At 37.9% G+C, this 19438-nt stretch overlaps 1 pseudogene; it reads right to left on the bottom strand.

Annotated features, from left to right (window-relative positions):
• Positions 1–237: 237 nt before the first annotated feature.
• Positions 238–19438, bottom strand: part of LOC115689380 (uncharacterized) — a 32920-nt pseudogene continuing 13719 nt past the window's right edge.

Raw genomic sequence — 19438 nt, 5'->3', positions numbered from 1 at the left:
TAGAGGTCACAGAACTTAGATTGCTTCCTTTTAAAGTCCGCAATAGTAGGCACCAAATCGCCATCCTAGAATCTAAATATACACAAATTCTGGGGCAAAAGCAACACCCATGATATTATTAAGTGCTGGCTCTACACTTTGCTCATATTAAGATGGCCATAACACAGACAGAAGGGTGTACAAAAAAAACCTGGCAGTAGAAAGTAGGAAGTGAAATGCCACCAACATGACAAACTCTCAATCACCCCGACAAGGTGCTCTTGCTGACACTGGAGGCCTATGTGAATATTTTAACTGCTCATAAACTGAAAATCTCTAACTCGACGTCATTATCCAACGTGCAGATTTTACAGGACCAGGTACTTGAATTTGGAGCCCTCATCCTTGAGCCTTTCTGAACCACAAAGCTTACAGATTGGAGCAAGTGGCTGCATGACACCATGACAAATAAAGCCAAATGCACGTGTTACACGAGTTATAGAAGGAATGCAGCAAAAGAGATAGATTGCCCATAAATGTGCTTGATGAGATGAAAATGAAGCAATGCTAGTCACACCTCAACGAAACTTTGTTGACCGCATCATGTAGAAAGTTTACGAAAATTCACGCCACGGTGCAAACAAGTTATGGAGCTCCGGTTAACGTTTAAAATTCACATCCTATTCACATTTCGCGTGTGGCCAATGTTGGCCATATGCCCTAAAGCAACCATGTAATAATTACATGTTAGGGATTTCAATTGTATTTTTAATGACAAAGACAAATTCATTTATTGTCCCATTTATATGAATGAGTCCATAAGATCAATTGTGACTGAATCTATTCTTAAAGTGTTAAGATTTTGTGTGATAGGTTCAAAATTAGATTGAGTCTTTAAACAGTTCTCGGTTGATGGATCATTGAGAGGATATTGATGATCTTGTTGAGATCGGTGTGTTCTCAGGCTTCACCATTGCGTATTGGATACCTAAGGTAATGATGAGTCACAAGTCATTGGGTATTGTGATACTTGAGTTAGAACACAAGTGCTTGTATAGGACAAGTTCACTGAACATGACATTTTCTAGTGGTTTCATGTTAATTTAATTGCAAAATCCTATTAGTTTCCGCATTAATTTTACAACATAACCAATGAACCATTGGCATTCATTGATGATTCATAATACTTGCAGGATTTAATAAGGTGCACATTCCACATGCCCATATAAGGAGCTCACATGAAGGATGTTTAGCGGTGCCCTTAAGCCCTGGCCAAGAAGTCAAATTGGATGGCCTGTGAAATCCACATACTTCTGATTAAAATCATTGCCGGATGATCGTGAAGCTGAAGCTTCATTCGACTCACGAATTCTTTTCCGAGAGATCAAATCCAAATTTTGGCTTCCTGCATTATCATGCCTCGATTTTTTCTAGGGTTTCGATTCATTCTCAATACTTTCAAGAATATCAGGGTTATTTTCTTTATCCCCGCCAACTTCCAATTGAGAACCACACCAGATGTCATCCTGCAATATCCTTTCAGCAGCCATCATAGCAACTTGTGGTGGACTAGGTACCATGATGCTACTATCGCCGCCGAGACACCTCGGTCCGGATGGTAGGAGAGAACCTAAAACTGCTCTTCTCTCTGCAGCAGCCAGAGCAGTTTGGTGTAGTGATGAAATAGGTGGCTTTCTAGAGAAATTGCCAAGACGCCTCGCAGGAAGACAAAAAAACCTGGCCGGTGCTAGTTATTCCTGTTGAGAAAAATCCCTAATTAGTTTTGAGGAATGACAAAACAATCTTTTACTGATCAGAATTATACTTAAGTTATTTGATGCAAGTAAATGATGAGTCATCATACTTAGTAGATGAAAGGACTTTGTCATCATACTCAAAATTACTCGTCAGATTCAATAAGTATTATTTTTGGCAAGTTTATGCAGGACAATTAAATTAATATCTCAAGATATCCTAATTGGCAATCACAAGATCGATCCTTAAACACGAAGAACTACACTTATGGAAACCTTGATTTGATTGTATAGGCGATCAAATCACCTGGAGATAATGGTTCTTCCTCTAACGGCTATGCATTTCCTTGTGGGAAGTTTCTCCAACGGTTTGATTTGGAGATCAATCCTCTGAAGATTATCCAATGGATAGATTGGAAATGGAGGAGTATAAAAGGAGTGCAAACGTCATACAAGAAGAATAACCAGAATCGAGAATTTCAAAGTTTGAATAGAAATTCGATCTTACACACTTGTTATTACTGTATTCCACGTTGTGATTTTAGAAAGAAAATTACTTGAGTGAAGAGTGTACGTGATAGTGCAGTCTATCATCTGAGAAGCACTACTCTTGTAATCTTCTGGTGATTCAATAGTGAAACATAGCTAACAGGCTGCCAGCGTGGAGAGTGGACGTAGGCTTGATAAAGCCGAACCACTATAAAGATCTGTGTGCAATATTCTCTATCCCTAAACTTTCATTTATTATTGCTGACGTTATACTGCATACATATCTGTTTAACAAGTTCGTCAAAATATCATCTTAGTCATCAAGCGCAATCATCTGACGATAACTTATATACAAGTTTGCATATGCATCCATCTAACATTAATCATACGAGTTGTTGACCTCGACTATATTCATTCTGCACGCTTAAATCATTTAATTTGTAAAATCACCTATTCACCCCCTCTAGGTGATAAAACTAACCTTAACAATTGGTATCAAAGCCTAGTGCTCATTTTTCTTTGAAGTGTTATTTTACTTCTTAGCTAATGATTCTTGATGGCTAGTAATGCTGAGTCAGGTCACAATAACAGACTGCCTTATTTCAATGAAACTGAGTACAGTGTCTGGGAAAACAAGATGAAGACATTCATCTTGGGAATAGATCAGGATATATGGGACATCGTTGAATATGGAATCATTCCAACCGAAACAAAATCCCCACAAACTTCAAAAGGGCAAAATGAAACACCTTCTAGCGAAGGAATTAGAGAGCAAATCAGACCTCAAATTCTACCTCTCTCAGCCAAGGAAATTTCCAAAAGAATCCATCTGGATGCAAAGATCAGAACGGCTATATACAATGGTCTAGCAAGTGTTGAATACAAACGAATTGCAAATCTCAAAACTGCAAAAGAAATTTAGGATCGTCTCAAGCTTGTCCATGAATGAACAGAAAGAGTCAAGGAGACAAATCTCAACATTCTCCTTGGACAGTACGAGTCCTTCACTCAGAAACCAAATGAAACAATTTCTGAGATGCAGAGCAGATTCACTGAGATCGTAAATGGGCTTGAATTCTAAAACAATCCTATCTCAGAACCTATGTAGGTGAATAAATTACTGAGAGCTCTTTCAAAAGAGTGGAACAACATCAAAGTTTCTATTCGAGAAACTCAAGAGATCAGACCACTCACGGTGGACGAACTTATCAGAACTCTTCAATCCTATGAAATTGAAAAGTTTTTAGAAATTAAATAACCCAAAGGTAAAAAGTCCATTGCTTTAAAAACTAACATTGATTCTGATGACACATACACATATTCAGATGAAGATGAAGAGTTGGCTCTAATGGTCAAGAAACTGAGAAAGATGGCAAAGAATGTGAAGATGAATAAATCAAAGAAGCAATTCAAGAATTCTTAGCCATCAAAAGCCAAGAAGCTAAACTTTCAGAAGAAATCAAGTGCCGAAGATGAAGAAAACAAAGATATGATATGTTTCCACTGAAAAAAGAACGGACACAGAAAAGCCCAAATGTCCCCTTCTCAAGAAGAACAAAGGAAAGTATGAACGATATAAGAAGGCTTTCAAAGCTGAAACATGGAGTGATTCAGAGGATGATGAAAGCGAATAAGAGTTTGCCAATATTTGTTTGATGGCAAATTCAGACTCAGAATCAAGTTCTGATGAAGAAGATGAAGTAAGTAATTCCAACATTCCTGAAGCAGTTGCAAATTATATTGATGAGTTAATATCTGTTAATAAAACTGCTTTAAAAAAGATTTATGTATTGAAGAAGGAGATTGTGCCTCTAAGAAGTATGACTCAAAACAAGGAAATTGATGAATCAATTGAATGTTTAAAAAAAGAAAACAATCTTTTAAAAAAGCAAGATATTTCGCAAAAGGATAAAATTGATTTCTTGCAAAAAGAGTTTAATCTTATCAAGGAGAATAAAGATTTTCTTGAAATGGAAAATGATTTACTGAAAAAGGAAATTTCTGATCTGAAAAATATTTCTAAGGAAAGTTTTGATCGCATCTCTAATGAAAAAGAACTTTTGAAAAATGAAATTTTTAATATAACCAAGAAATTCTCAATGGGTTCGAAAAATCTTCAACATATTTTGTCAATTCAAGTTCCTTATTATAATAAATCAGGTATGGGTTTTGAGAAAAATACTGAATTGAAAAATACTTTTCCAAATGTCAAAGAAAGACTAAAGAAAAGACCTTCTAAATATGCATATAGAAATCACTTTCAAAAGCAGTTTGTGAAATTCAATGGTCAAACTTCCCATAAATGTTCAAATTGCGGTGATTCAAATCACTTTAAGAGTAACTGTCCTAAGGTTTGGAGACATGTTCAAAGAGATATTTTGAGAATGATTGATCCTAACCAAAATGGACCCAAGAAAATATGGGTACAAAAAAAAAAGTGAGTTACTTATCTTTTGCAGGTACCAAAGAAAAGAAAGAACAAGTGGTACCTTGACAGTGGTTGCTCAAGATACATGACCGGAGATCCTCTGAGATTCATCAAGTTAGAAAGAATTAAAGGAGAAAGTGTATTCTTTGGAGGCAACAACAAAGGAAAAAAAATTGACAAGGGAACTGTCAGAATCGAAAATCTCATCATCAATGAAGTCTCACTAGTTAAAGGTTTGAATTTCAATTTGATTAGCATTAGTCAATTATGTGATATTGGTTACAAAATCATTTTCCAAGAAAACAAATGCTCTGGGATAAGCAAAGACAACAAGCAATCTTTTATGGGTCGAAGACATGAAAACATCTACCTACTAGACACGAAGTCTAATGACTTGCAATGTCTTGTTTCCATAAAAAAAGAATCTGATTAGTGGCACAGGAAGCTCGGACACGTTAGTGTCAAGTTGATTTCCAAAATAGCTTCAAATAAACTTGTCAAAGGATTGCCAGAACGAAAATTCAATAGCACAGAGTTATGTTCAGCTTGCTCTAAAGGTAAATAGGCAAGAAGTTCATTTAAATCAATAAATTATGTCAGTACTAAACGAGCTTTGCAATTGCTTCATATGGACATTTTCAGACCTACTCAAATTCTAAGTCTTGGAGGTAAGAAATACTGTTTAGTTGTTGTAGACGATTATTCAAGATTTACTTGGGTATTCTTTTTGGCTCATAAAAGTGAAACATTTGAATATTTCTCAAAATTTACTAAAAAGGTACAAAATGAAAAGGGTTACACTATTTCGAGCATTAAATCTGATCATGGAAGAGAATTTGAAAATCAAAATTTTTCTTATTTTTGTGATGAAAATGGTATTCAACATACTTTTTCCTCACCCTATACTCCTAAACAAAATGGAGTAGTTGAAAGAAAGAATAGAACTTTGCAAGAAATGGCTAGAACTCTTCTATTTGAAAACAAAACTCCAGCACATTTTTAGGCTGAAGCTGTATCAACAGCTTGTTATATTTCAAATAGAATCTTTCTAAGACAAATTCTTGAAAAGACCTCTTATGAATTGTTCAAAGGTAAAATTCCTAATGTCTCGTATTTTCGGATATTTGGATGTAAATGTTTGTCTCAAAAATCCTAATGATCGTGTTGGTAAGTTTGATGAAAAGTCAGATGAAGGAATTTTTCTTGGATACTCAACAACAAGCAAGGCTTACAGAGTATACAATAAAAATACTCAAAATGTCACGCCCCGAACCCCGACGAGCGCGCAACACCCCAAGCTCGACGAATTAGTGTGACGTCCCAGGAAACGTCGTCGACCCAAACCAACATATCAGAGTTAAACACGGCGGAAACGAAAACATAAACCCTGACAATATAATCATGGGGTAATAGGGATAGACAAATCATCAAACCACCAAGCACTATATTACACCGCGATATATACAATATCCATTACAATCCATAACAACCAGCAACCTCTGCACCAACAACCGCCGATATCAAAAAGGGACTAGCGGCATCGAGTAGACTAATACTACCACAAAAAATGGGCGCCTCTCAAAACTGTCCAACCCCTAACTTCTAACTAACCCCTATTCGCCCTAGAAGGAGTCCACTCAGAATCAGTCTTGTCGATGCCAGTCTATTCCTCTGAAGACTTGGACTCAGCATTGATCTCAATCGGATTGTCCTTGTCTCCCGACTCCGTTGGAACTTCGATCGGCTAAATGTTTTTAAATAAAACCGTGAGAACACTTCTCAGCAAGCAACACCCTAAACCCTACCTAGGCTAACACGTATCTCTGGGCATGTTCAAGCACACAAATCACACAACTAGCAAGCCAGAACAATAGCAGGCACAAATGTCTCACCTTCATACGCACGAAATCTTACATGCAAATTCAAGCATTATTATCAGAAACCGACACCATATCGCACTCAATAATACCAATCAAACCATATCCATGCCAGCATTCGCATATCAAACACGACATCATACGATCCTAATTTCACTCAAGCATACGCATCCAATTCATTTCTGACTCGCGTAAACACGCCTCAGGTCCAAAAACTAGCCATCGATCTCTGACCCGCATAAACACGCCTCAGGTCCAAAAACTAGCCAACGATCTCAGACCCGTGTAAACACGCCTCAGGTCCAACAACACCTCTAAAGCCCGCGTCAAAACGACTCAGGCTCAGTGTCTCTAGCCCGCATAAACGAACACGCCTCAGGCGCAACACCATCTCCCTTTTTATAACACAACCCGCGTAACACGCATCAGGTTGAACAACACTTCTATAGCCCGCGTCAAAACGCCTCAGGCTTAGTGTCTCTAGCCCGTGTAACACGCCTCAAGGGCAACACCATCTCCTTTTTACGGCACCACCTGCGTAAAACGCATCAGGTTGGCGGTCTTCCGGTATAATCAGGCATCGTCCCGCGTAACACGCCTCAGGACGGGTTCAATTCCCCACGTAAAATGCATCAGGGATTATGTTATCACACGTGCACACATTTTCCATTTATTATCTGGATCCCGCGTAAAAACGCCTCAGGGTATTTAATGATCGTGCAACACGTTGGGCACCCAATCACATGCCAATTTCATACGACCAACTCGCACACGTCATTCGACATATTCAGGCTAACAATAAGCCATGCTAACTCACAATTTCGCCAATTCAATTTGCACGTGCACAATTTAACATGAATTTTTGCATTTTAAGCCAAATTTCACCACTCAAGGGTGTCGTATTCCTACCGACAACCCCAATCCAGCACGCTCCACATTTCGAACATAAACATGCACCAATTCAGCCACAATATGCACAGCAACTCAACCACCACAGAAAAATCACTATAACGGCACATTAGGCTCGTTTTTCACGCAATAAATCATGATAATCATCCGTAATCATTCCGATTACCTAATCAATCAATTCTAACCTCAAATCCACCTCATAATTTATCATAATTCCATCCTAACCACTCAGCCAAATCAGTCCAACCATTAATCCACGATTAACCCCTAAAACTCATTAAAACGGGCCCGAACTAACCCGAAATTATCCGTTATCCTAGGCGAGAGTTAGGATATCACTTACTTGTGACTCCAAGCAAGATTTGAGCACTACTAGGCGGTTGTACAGAGGAGAAGCGGCAGCAGCGGCGGCGGCGGCAACGCACGGTGGCTGTACGGCGGACGGTGGTTGGGCGAGCGACGACCGGCCTTGCTTGGCCGTGCGCGCAAGGCAAGAAGGGGAGGAAGGGCTGGCCAAGAGGTGAGGGAGAGGGGGACTCGGCCGGGAGGAGGGGGAAAGGGGGAGTTGAGCGTGAGAAAATGAGGGGAGAGAGAGAGAGAAAAGAGATAAAAAGAAAAGAAAAAGGCTAGTCTAAGCCTACCCCGGAGAAATTACCATCTTGCCCTTCTCTCTACTTTCCATCCGACGGCCACGATTCAATCTTATCCAAAAATCGACGGCCCAGATCGATCCCCACCAAAAATATCCAAGGGTAAAATTGGAATTTCACAAAAAGTGCAGGGCCAAAATCGTCCAAAAATGTTTATCTCTAAAGTTGGTATGAAATGACCAAAATACCCTTCTCATATTACACTTGGTCTTCACAAAATCCCAGGGGCAAAACAGTCATTTTCCACTTCCTAGCAAAATTTTAGTTTTCTTACGAATTCGGACAAATCCGAGGCTAACCACATTAATAACAACGTCGTCTAATTACTCTTTCATGACTTTCAAAATTTTCGATACCCAAACTCGATCTCTAATTAATGACTAACTCCAAATAACACAACTTGAGCGTATCTCAAACTAACGGGTGGCTTTCGGGAAAATTCGTATATTTGACCCGTGATCGATACTAAATCGAGCCACGTTTAAGTTCACTTGAGCCATGGCAACCTGGATTGTTATATAATTGCGAGGATTAATCACTAGTTCTAAAGAACGCGATCGTTTGGAATATGATTGAGATCGTTCGCAAATTTCGTATTCTGGAAAGGCGGAATCACCCGCGATCCAATTATACGGCATTCGCAAATCGATCCATGACCATCCTTAGATCGATCTATATTAGCCCAAAATATTATCTCGACAATCCTTATGGTCAAAAGTCAGTCCATGGTCAGGTTCTATGGTCGCGCGAATCTAGATCCCTAATTAACCTTTCCCTACTGGTTAGTGTCCTAAGAGTGATCAAGTCTGGGCGAGATTTACTACAAGTGCGTTATTGAAACTATGCATTTCATAAATACCAAGTGGGCCAAAATTTGGAATGTCACACAAATAGTGGAAGAATCATTAAATGTCAAGTTTGAAGACTCAATTCAGACTCAACAAGATGATTCTGACACTGAAAACCCAGCATCTGAAGAACCTGACATAGCATATGATGAATTGACAGCAAGTGAAAATGATCAAAATTAAAGATCTGATGAAGCTTAGGAATCATCAAACCAACAAGACAATGAAAAATCATCAAATCTCAATGGTGAAAACGATGAAAGATTCAACAAAAATTGGAAGCAAAAATCCAGTCATCCCAAGGACCTCATCATTGGAAATTTAGATGAAGGAATCAAAATCAGAGCAAAGGCAAAAGAAGTCATAAATACGCTGGCTCTCATTTCTGAAGTTGAACCTAAGAATATTGAAGAAGCATTGAAAGATGAAAGCTGGATTGAAGTCATACAAGAGGAACTTTTATAATTTCAGATCAATCAAGTATGGGAACTCATTTTTAGACCAAAAATCACTCAGTTATTGGAACAAAATGGGTATTTCGAAATAAACTGGATGATTAAGGAAAAGTCGTCAGAAACAAAGCAAGACTTATGGCCAAAGGATATTCACGAGAAGGAGGAATAGATTACGATGAAACATATGCTCCAGTGGCCAAGTTAGAAGCAATAAGAATTTTACTAGCTTATGCTTGTTTATGTGATTTTAAACTATTTTAGATGGACGTCAAAAGCGCATTCTTGAATGGCTATATTAAAGAGGAAGTATATGTAGAACAACCTCCAGGTTTTGAAGATCCTCACAAACCTGATCATGTATATACTCTCAAGAAAGCATTATATGGTCTTAAACAAGCTCCACGTGCTTGGTACGAAAGAATGAGCAACTTTCTGGAACAAAATGAATTCACAAAAGGTAATGTAGACACTACCCTATTCATCAAAAGAAAAGGTAAATATATTTTAATTGTTCAGTCTATGTAGATGATATTATTTTTGGTTCTACAGATGAAAAACTATGTAAGAATTTTTCTAAAATGATGCAAAGTGAATTCAAAATGAGCATAATTGGTGAATTAACTTTCTTCCTTGGATTACAGGTTAAACAAACAAAAAATGACACCTTTCTTTGTTAAGAAAAGTATGCTAGGGAAATTACGAAATTTTTTTTTTTTTTGATAAGGTAAGAGGATTTTATACTTTTCAATTCACAAGATATAGCAGAAAAGCCGTACACAAAAACCTCGTACCTAACACAACACAGGTGTTGCGATAGGTGCAAAGGTGTAGCGGCTGACTAAAGCTAGAGGGCGCTACAAGCAGCAGGGGCCCGGGAGTTAAGAAGAACGAGCTGAACCTCTAACAAGCGGACTAAAGAGCCACAAAGGAACAACAACTACAGAACATTAAGAAAAATAGATGTCGGGATGTCCCAGCTGGCCTAGATTCTTCTATTGCACGGAGTATCTGCAACAGGCTTGAGAGAAAGAGCCTTATCTCGAACAACTTTGACAAGATGGTTCCGCATCGCAGGCAGGAAAATGGTCCCATTTCTAAATAGGAAGTTGTTACGCTCGATCCAAATGAGGTGGCATAGAGCTCCAAGTGCAAACCGAGCAAGGCGGTGATGGAAGCTGTTGCCGACAATGGATGTGGATGCCCAACGGAGAAGATGTTGCCAAGACCCATTGTGCCAGGGGAGATTAAATTTGGCGGCCCAAAATGACGCCAAAGAGCCCGTATAAGTGCAACCAAAGAACAGGTGATCAACGGGAAATTACGAAAAGTTTGGTTTGGTAAATTGCAAAAAGACAGAAACTCCATTGTCATATTCCATTAAACTAGACAAGGTTGAAAAAAGGAAAACCAATAGATAAAAAATTATATAGAAGCATGATTGGCTCGCTTTTATATTTAACTGCTTCAAGACTAGATATTCTGTTCAGTGTTTGTTTGTGTGCAAGATTTCAATCAGAACCAAAAGAATCTCATCTTACTGCAGTCAAACATATTATCAAATATGTTGGCACCAATCCTACACTTGGGTTGTAGTATCCTAAAGGATCAAATTTTACTCTCATTGGATATTCAGATGCTGATTATGCTGGTTGTAAGATAGACAGGAAGAATACTTCAGGAACGTATCAATTGTTAGGACACATGCTTGTTTCATGGTATTCAAAGAAGTAATAAACTGTAGCTCTTTCAACGACAGAAGCAGAATATGTCTCACTTGGTAGTTGCTGTGCTCAAATCCTCTGGATGAAACAACAACTGAGAGACTTTAACGTCAAAGACTCAACTGTGGAGATCAAGCGTGACAATACCAGCGCCATTAATCTAACCAAAAATCCAATTCTACATTCAAGAGCTGAGCATATTGATATTAAACATCATTTTATCCGTGATCATGTTTTAAAAGGAGATATTAATGTTCAATTTATAGACACTAAACAGCAATTAGCTGACATTTTTACAAAACCTCTAGAAAAGAAAAGTTTCAAGCTTATTAGAGACAAACTAAACATTATTAACCCACTTCATTGAGCTGTGCAGTATGAACTCATATTGCATTTGATGACTTATTTGATCAAGCATATATTTGAAGTGTCTGGTTTTGGCGTGCAACTCATCTTATAAAAGGTATGTATATCTCATATATTTTGTATGATATGATTATTTGAAATAAATTGTCTTGACTGATATCGTTTGGGAATTAAAATCCCAAAATTTTCGAAATATACTTTTCGAAATTTTCATTAACTATCAAGTGACAGTTTCCAAAAAGGGTTTTGTAAGAACCGATATATTGCAATTCTCGGTTTAAAACCTTTTTCTTCTTCTCTCTCACTATCACTCTCTCCGAACACACAATCTACTCTCTAAAACCCTAAAGATCTCCGAACACACGATTTACCCTAAAGATTTCATCTTTCTCTTCCGAAACCCGAAAATTTCTTCAATGGCCCCGAAATCGACCACTGAATCAAAGACAGGAATCAAGGGCTCCAGAATGAGAATTGAATTTTTATACTGAACTCTTATTGAATTTTTATTGATTATGCTATTGCTATTTATCCTTTCTGCTGATGTCAAAAAGGGGGAGAAGTATTATAAGTGATGTGAATGCAAGTATGGGAGCGGCAGAATGAGAATTGATTTCAGAACTTAACAATGTTTTATATGCTTCGAAAGTTATACCCTCTGAATAGACTATTTTGTTTACATAAATATTTCTAACGCATATGGATAGTTTTGTCATCATAAAAAAGGGGGAGAATGTTGAGAAAAATCCCTAATTAGTTTTGAGGAATGACAAAACAAACTTTTACTGACTAGAATTACACTTAAGTTATTTGATACAGGTAAATGCTGAGTCATCAGACTTAGTCAATGAAAGGACTTTGTCATCAGACTCAAAATTACTCGTCAGATTCGATAAGTGTTATTTTTAGCAAGTTTATGCAGGACAATTAAATAGATATCTCAAGATATCCTAATTGGCAATCATAAGATCGATCCTTAAACACGAAAAACTACATTTATGGAAACCTTGATTTAATTGTATGGGCGATCAAATCACCTGGAGATAATGATTCTTCCTCTAACGGCTATGCATTTTCTTTTGGGAAGTTTCTCCAATGGTTTGATTTGGAGATCAATCTTATGAAGATTATCCAATGGATAGATTGGAAATGGAGGAGTATAAAAGGAATGCAAACGTCGTACAAGAAGAATAACCAGAATCAAGAATTCCAAAGTTTGAATAGAGCTTCGATCTTATACACTTGTGATTACTATATTCCACGTTGTGATTTTAGGAAGAAAATTACTTGAGTGAAGAGTGTACGTGATAGTGCAGTCTATCATCTGAAAAGCACTGCTCTTGTAATCTTCTGGTGATTCAATAGTGAAACACAGCCAACAGGCTGCCAGCGTGGAGAGTGGACGTAGGCTTGATAAAGCCAAACCACTATAAAGATCTATGTGCAGTATTCTCTATTCTTAAATTTTCATTTATTATTGTTGACGTTATACTGCATACATATCTGTCAAATAAGTTCGTCAGAACATCATCTAAGTCATCAGGCGCAATCATTTGACGACAACTTATATACAAGTTTGTCATACGCATCCATCTGATATTAATCATACGAGTTGTTGATCTCGACTACATTCATTCCGCAAGCTTAAATCATTTAATTTGTAAAATCACCTATTCACCCCCCTCTAGGTGATAAAACTAGCCGTAACTCCATTGGCCATCAACTCCTCGCACTCCTGTCATTGACATGGCGATGTATATAAAGTAGACTAGAATATAAGTGAGGGCATTCTGACAGCGTAATGCCTAAACCACCAAGTACATTTAAAAAAATAGTACATCTATCCGAAAGACCGAACGGAGATGACTGTCGCGCCGCGCTTTTTGGGGTTTCGGAATTTGCGCGCTAAGGAGGTATTTCCGTGTAAGGGTCTCTCCCAGACCATACCTCACGTGATAATGGAAGGTAATTTCCTATTTAGTTTAGGTTTGTAATTTTGGAGTCGTCACTAGTCATTATTGGTAGGTAGACTAGAAACCTAATCGAGGTACGGAAGAAATACCACGATTCTATGAACCAGAAATTCTGAGTACGGGGACGTGGTTACGTTATTGATCCCGAATCGAGATCCGTAACGCCCTTTCGGTACTTAAGAACGATACGATGTCTAACGTGTCATGCGAATTTTCGAAACTTACCCACTAATTCTATCCATTCTAATCGCAGGAATTTTTCAATTTTTCAAATTTTTATTGATTTTCTAAATTTTTTACATTTTTTATTTGTATTTTCTAAATTTTCTGAATTTTTTTGAATTTTCTGAAATTTTTTTGAATTTTCTAAATTTTTTTATTTTTTCTGTGAATTTTTTATGAAAATTTTCTAATTTCTCAAATTTTTAGATTTTTCTGATTTTTTAGATTTTTTTTGATTTTTTGTTGATTTTTTATGACAATTTTTTATGAATTTTTTAGATTTTTTTTTTAAATTTCCCGACAGGAAACGAACCGGACCGGCCCGGTTCAACCCGATTGGGCCTGACCGAACCGGGCGTCGCCGGCACCGGTTGCCTGTCGCCTTCTTCGGCAGGCACAACGCCTGAAATGGCGCCGTTTCGTCATGTGCCCATTGAGGCATTCGGTCGGACAGTTGGTGTGCACAATTAGACGTTTTCAAAGCCGTGACTTTGAGCCCACCGCTGGCAACCTTCCGATGCCCTTTTCGATCAATTTTTTGGTTCTGGATCAGGTTCATATCACACTCTATCAAACTAAACCAATTGATTGGCCATTGGACCGCCACCGACCGGCGAAAATATCGTCGGAAAATGCCAATTTGCTACTAACCTAAACCAACTAACCGAACCTTAGAACCACAACATACAATGCCCTAGCCATCTAATTCGATCCTAATCACTAACAAAACACCAAACAAGGATCAAGAAAGACTGACTTGAATGGCCCTACGGCCATGGCAATGCTCAGGTAAGGGTACCCGAATTCCGGCGGGGAGGTTTTAATGGTTGACCTACTCGTTTTGTGCATTTTTAATGATCCAAATGCAATCAAACAGCACAAAATGGGATAAAAAACATGTTTTAAACATCAAAATGAGAAAACATCATTAACAAAATCACATGTGTATAAAACTCAATTCTGGGAATTTTTTGAGAAAACCGTGACTGGGATTGATTTTTACCTGCTTCGTTCGATGACAAATCGGAGTTCTCGAGCTAATCGGAACCTATGGAGCTGTTCTTCGTCACTTGGACTTCAATCTGGCTATTTTGGCTTCGTCGGAAAACGTCGGGACACGCCGAATGAGACCGAGTTTCAGAGCTTCATGATCAGCTCCAGCACCGATCAACAGAGGAGGAAGTCCACCTTGAATGATCGATTCGCCGGCACCGTCTTGTTCATTGGCGCCGGACACTCGATCAGGGGACCTCAACTCCCTATTCTCTCTCTAAACTTTGCACTTTTTCTCTCTGTTTCTCTCTCCTTTCTCTCTCTGGATTCGTTGAACACCTCCCCTTCAATGTTCGGTTTTTTCTTGGTTTTTGTTGATAAAAAATCCCGCCCAAATTCGATTAGAACCGATTTTCGATCGGTTAGATCGGTTCATTGGTGCCAGCTGGAGATTTTCCAGCTGGCCCAGTCGATTTTCACGTGCCAAATTAGTCGAAAAAGATCGGTGAAGTTGCGGGCTTGAAATGGTTTTTTTTTCTGGGTTTAGTGTGGTTTGGTGTGTCGGGTAAGGTAGATGAACAACTCGGGTCAGGTCGAGTTGACCCGATCGACCCGGCAGACCCGGGTTGATCTAAATTCGTAAATTAAACTCAATTTTGACCCAATTTTCAAAATTAAACCCCGAAATTGAATTCCCCATCATATTCTAAACCAAAATATATGATTTTTCCCAATTTTTGTTATAATTGTGTCTAAGATTTTCACATTTTTGTATTAGTGTTAATAGGGTTTTATTCAATTTGATGTCCTAATGACCTGATTAGGCAAAATTGATGTCAAAATTGAATTACCCACATCTGATTAACCCTAGAAATGATGGTCTCATGGTTCGACAATTTCATATTGGGCACGATTCCCAATTTGGATTCAAAATTTTTAATTTTCAATTAAATTTTGGGAATTTTTTATTTTTATGTCAAATTGTGCAATTGGACCGACCATTATGAAATTCAAGGGCCCAGAATCATTTGTTGTGAAGACACTATGACTTAAAAATGACTAGAAAAGATTTAATTGCATTTTTGGTTCAATTTGGGTTTGATTTTACCCAATTTTGGGAAAAACATATACCCGATTGATATTTTTCAAAATTGATGATGTATTCATGAAATTAGATTTAAAATAAGACTAATTACTATTTTTATGGAATTTTCTAATTCCATTTGCTATTTTTCTTGATTTTCTCACTTATTTTTACTAAAAGAAATTAACGAAAATGCAAAAAAAATGCTAAAAAATTATTTTTTGGTTTAGAAATAGGTTTCTAGGCTTAGCAAAGATTCCTATTCCTAATTTTGAGATTTTTGAAAATATGAAAAAAAATGAGCTAAAAATTAGGTGTCAACAGCTGCCTCTCTTTGAGATTGAGCTCGTTAGAGGTTAATCTCAAAGACAATGTGACACCTGAATTTTTAGTCGACTCACTGAACAAGATAAGATGGAAATTTCACAACAACTGATTAAGGATCTTGCTTTTAAAATTCGTGATCTAATCCAAAGGTTTTCTTTTCAAGACGTATTTTAAAAGGTTCTTAATGATTGAAAGAGAGAAACTTACCTATTTGTGAGCGTCTCTATGTTGCTTATCCAAGGGCATGAATTGATGATGGTGATGATTATGATGATTATTCAAATTTCGTGGTTTAAGGACGAATCCACGAACCATGAACAACTGAGGCTCCTCGCCTAAGGATTTGAAAATTTGCTTAGTGGTTCCTCACCAGTAGGACTTTGAATTTGCCTAGGGGCTCCTCGCCTGTAGGACTTTGGATTTGCCTAGTGGTTCCTTACCAGTAGGACTTGAATTTGCCTAGGGGCTCCTCGCCTGTAGGATTTTGAATTTGCCTAGGAGCTCCTCGCCTGTAGGACTTTGAATATGCCTAGGGGCTCCTCGCCTATAGGACTTTGGATTTGCCTAGTAGTTCCTTGCCAGTAGGACTTGAATTTGCCTAGGGGCTCCTCGCCTGTAGGACTTTGAATTTGCCTAGGGGCTCCTCGCCTGTAGGATTTTGAATTTGCCTAGGGGCTCTTCGCTTGTAAGACTTTGGATTTTCGTAGTGGTTCCTCACCAGTAGGACTTGAATTTGCCTAGTGGTTCCTCACCAGTAGAACTTGAATTTGCCTAGGGGCTCCTCACCTGTAGGACTTTGAATTTGCCTAGGGGCTCCTCGCCTGTAGGACTTTGGATCTACCTAGGGGCTCCTCGCCTGTAGGACTTTGGATTTGCCTAATGGTTCCTTACCAGTAGGACTTGAATTTGCCTAATGGTTCCTCACCAGTAGGACTTGAATTTTGCCTAGGGGCTCATCGCCTGTAGGACTTGAATTTGCATAGTGGTTCCTCACCAGTAGGACTTGAATTTGCCTAGGAGCTCCTTGCCTGCAGGACTTTGAATTTGCCTAGTGGTTCCTCACTAGTAAGACTTTGGATTTGCCTAGTGGTTCCTCACCAGTAGGACTTGAATTTGCTTAGGGGCTCCTCGCCTGTAGGATTTGAATTTGCCTAGGGGCTCCTCGCCTGTAGGACTTGAATTTGCCTAAGGGCTCATCGCCTATAGGACTTGAATTTGCCTAATGGTTCCTCACCAGTAGGACTTTGGGAAGACTTCAAACAATGAATGCCTTGACTGTGAGTTATGTGATTTTGAGGTTTCACTAACCTTTGTATGATTTTTTAGTTGACCAAAAACTATTTTGAAAAGTGGTTTTGAAATTAATCAAAACTGTTTGAAGCGTGGTTTTTTTTCTTAGCTTACCACAAACTGTTTGAAAATTTAGTTTTAAGTTGACCAAAAACTTTTGAAAATTGGTCTGGAAACATGTATTATTTGCATTAATGCATTTTAGACAATCAAATTTCCTTTTCGAGGAATTATTTGAACAAAATGCTTACAATCTTTCAAGAAATGCTTGAAATGATCGTTTGAAAGACCTTCATTAGAAAGGATTTGTTTCAATCTATGAACTTGATCTTTTCATTATTTGATTGGAAGGAGACTTGTCTGATATCCCTTAATTTTATCTCTCTTAACCAATCCTTAGGTGTTTGGAGATGTTCGCAATGTATACAATCCAATTGATCCGATAAGGTCTTTCAAAAGGTTGTAATATTGACTTGGTCAATGGCTATTCAAAGGATAAGCATTCTGAGGCCAAGAAAAACGATTTCATTATATCTGACTTCGGGTTTACAAGTTAAGAACCTCAAGGATAAGACAAGATATTATTACATATACTTCTTTGAGTGATGACTTCTTGTCATAAAGTCATGTTTCTACTCTCAACATCCCAATCTGAAGAGTCTTTAGGGAGAGGTTGTATTATTGGTATTGAGTTGGCTCAAAAGGCTCATTTGTTTGAATTCAAGGTTTTTATGAAATCGATGATCTTCTTGGCATCACCACCTTTTTCTTTTTTCATTACAATCTCTTTTCCTTTGCTCATTCTCACTTGTTGTGATCTATGATCTCTCATGATTTTGACTTTGCTTTGTCATGACTTTTTTTGTCATTTCGAACTCTCTTTTTCTTTCTCATTTTTCTCGGGCATTTGGCCTTGCTTTTACCGGGAACACTGTTTTTTCATGCCCTAGACTCTTTTGTCTTTGACCTTTTTGAATTCTAAGGACTCTGTGTCATGCCCTTTTGTTTCTTATCTAAAAGTGGATCATATGCTCATGCTCCAGTGTGAAGAGATGATCACCAATTTAGGGTTTTGAAATGGATATTCAGGCTCAATTGGGCTTTGTTAAAGGTAAGGTATTTGGGTATAAGAAATGAAATGCTCTTCTTCCTCTTGGGATGTCTTGAGCTTCCATATGACTTCATATGAAGTTATCACGGAAAGATTGATGCGAGAGTATGCAATAGAATCTTTCTTGATCCTATTCTCCATAGCTATCAATTGCAAATCTCCTTATTTGCCCCGATGTGGGGTGGTTCTTAACAAGGTTGTTTTGGAAAACTTCTTTATTGTTTTGGCTCAAATTTGGTTTGCAAGGGATAAGCATATGTTTGGGATAGTGAAATGACTGCCTTTCATCATTTCAATCCATGTAATCATTGCGAACATCCCTTATTTCCTTCGGATGATTTTTTCTCACTCACCTCTACATTTTGACTTTGAGTGTATAAGGGACGTGTGTGGATATGGCTTACCTTTCATCATTTGAAGGTCTTTTCATTCGTTTTGATCCAAATTTTTTCTATGAAATTTTTTCAAAGCCTTTTGTCAAATTATCCCTTTTAGGGAATTTTGATGCTTAGTGCATTTTCAAAGACAGCGTGTTTCAAAACTTTTGATTTGAAACATTTCTGAGGTATTTTCCTTTTCAAAACAATCTATTTTGTTTTGTTCAATTTAGTGTCATTCCGCTTGGGGAAAAAGAAGTTCGTTTTTCTCTTAAAATGCAACTTCTTTAACACATGCCCTCACGATTTAGGGATACTTGTTTGATCAACTTACCAAGATCCCTCTTGTTTGCATGCTTTTACTTTAGTTCCATTGGGGATTCTTCTTTTGTTGCTCCCTTTTCTTTGTTTCCCTGGGGATGATAAAAAGGAAAGCACATTAGAGGATATCAATGGAAAATAGAATTGGAAGTGATACTTCCCTCTATTATTTGATAACTTCATTGGGAATTCTGAAATCATCCACTGGTTCGAATTCTTTTTGCTTTCTTCTGCAAAACAGATAAATATGTTCATGAAATGCAT

The sequence above is a fragment of the Syzygium oleosum genome, unplaced genomic scaffold (genome assembly GCF_021117445.2).
Source record: "Syzygium oleosum isolate NSW1041296 unplaced genomic scaffold, Sole_v2.1 Sole_v2.22, whole genome shotgun sequence".
In the NCBI taxonomy this organism is placed as follows: Eukaryota; Viridiplantae; Streptophyta; class Magnoliopsida; order Myrtales; family Myrtaceae; genus Syzygium; species Syzygium oleosum.
The sequence above is the reverse complement of the archived record's forward strand: the minus strand, read 5'-3'. Positions and strand labels throughout refer to the sequence as shown.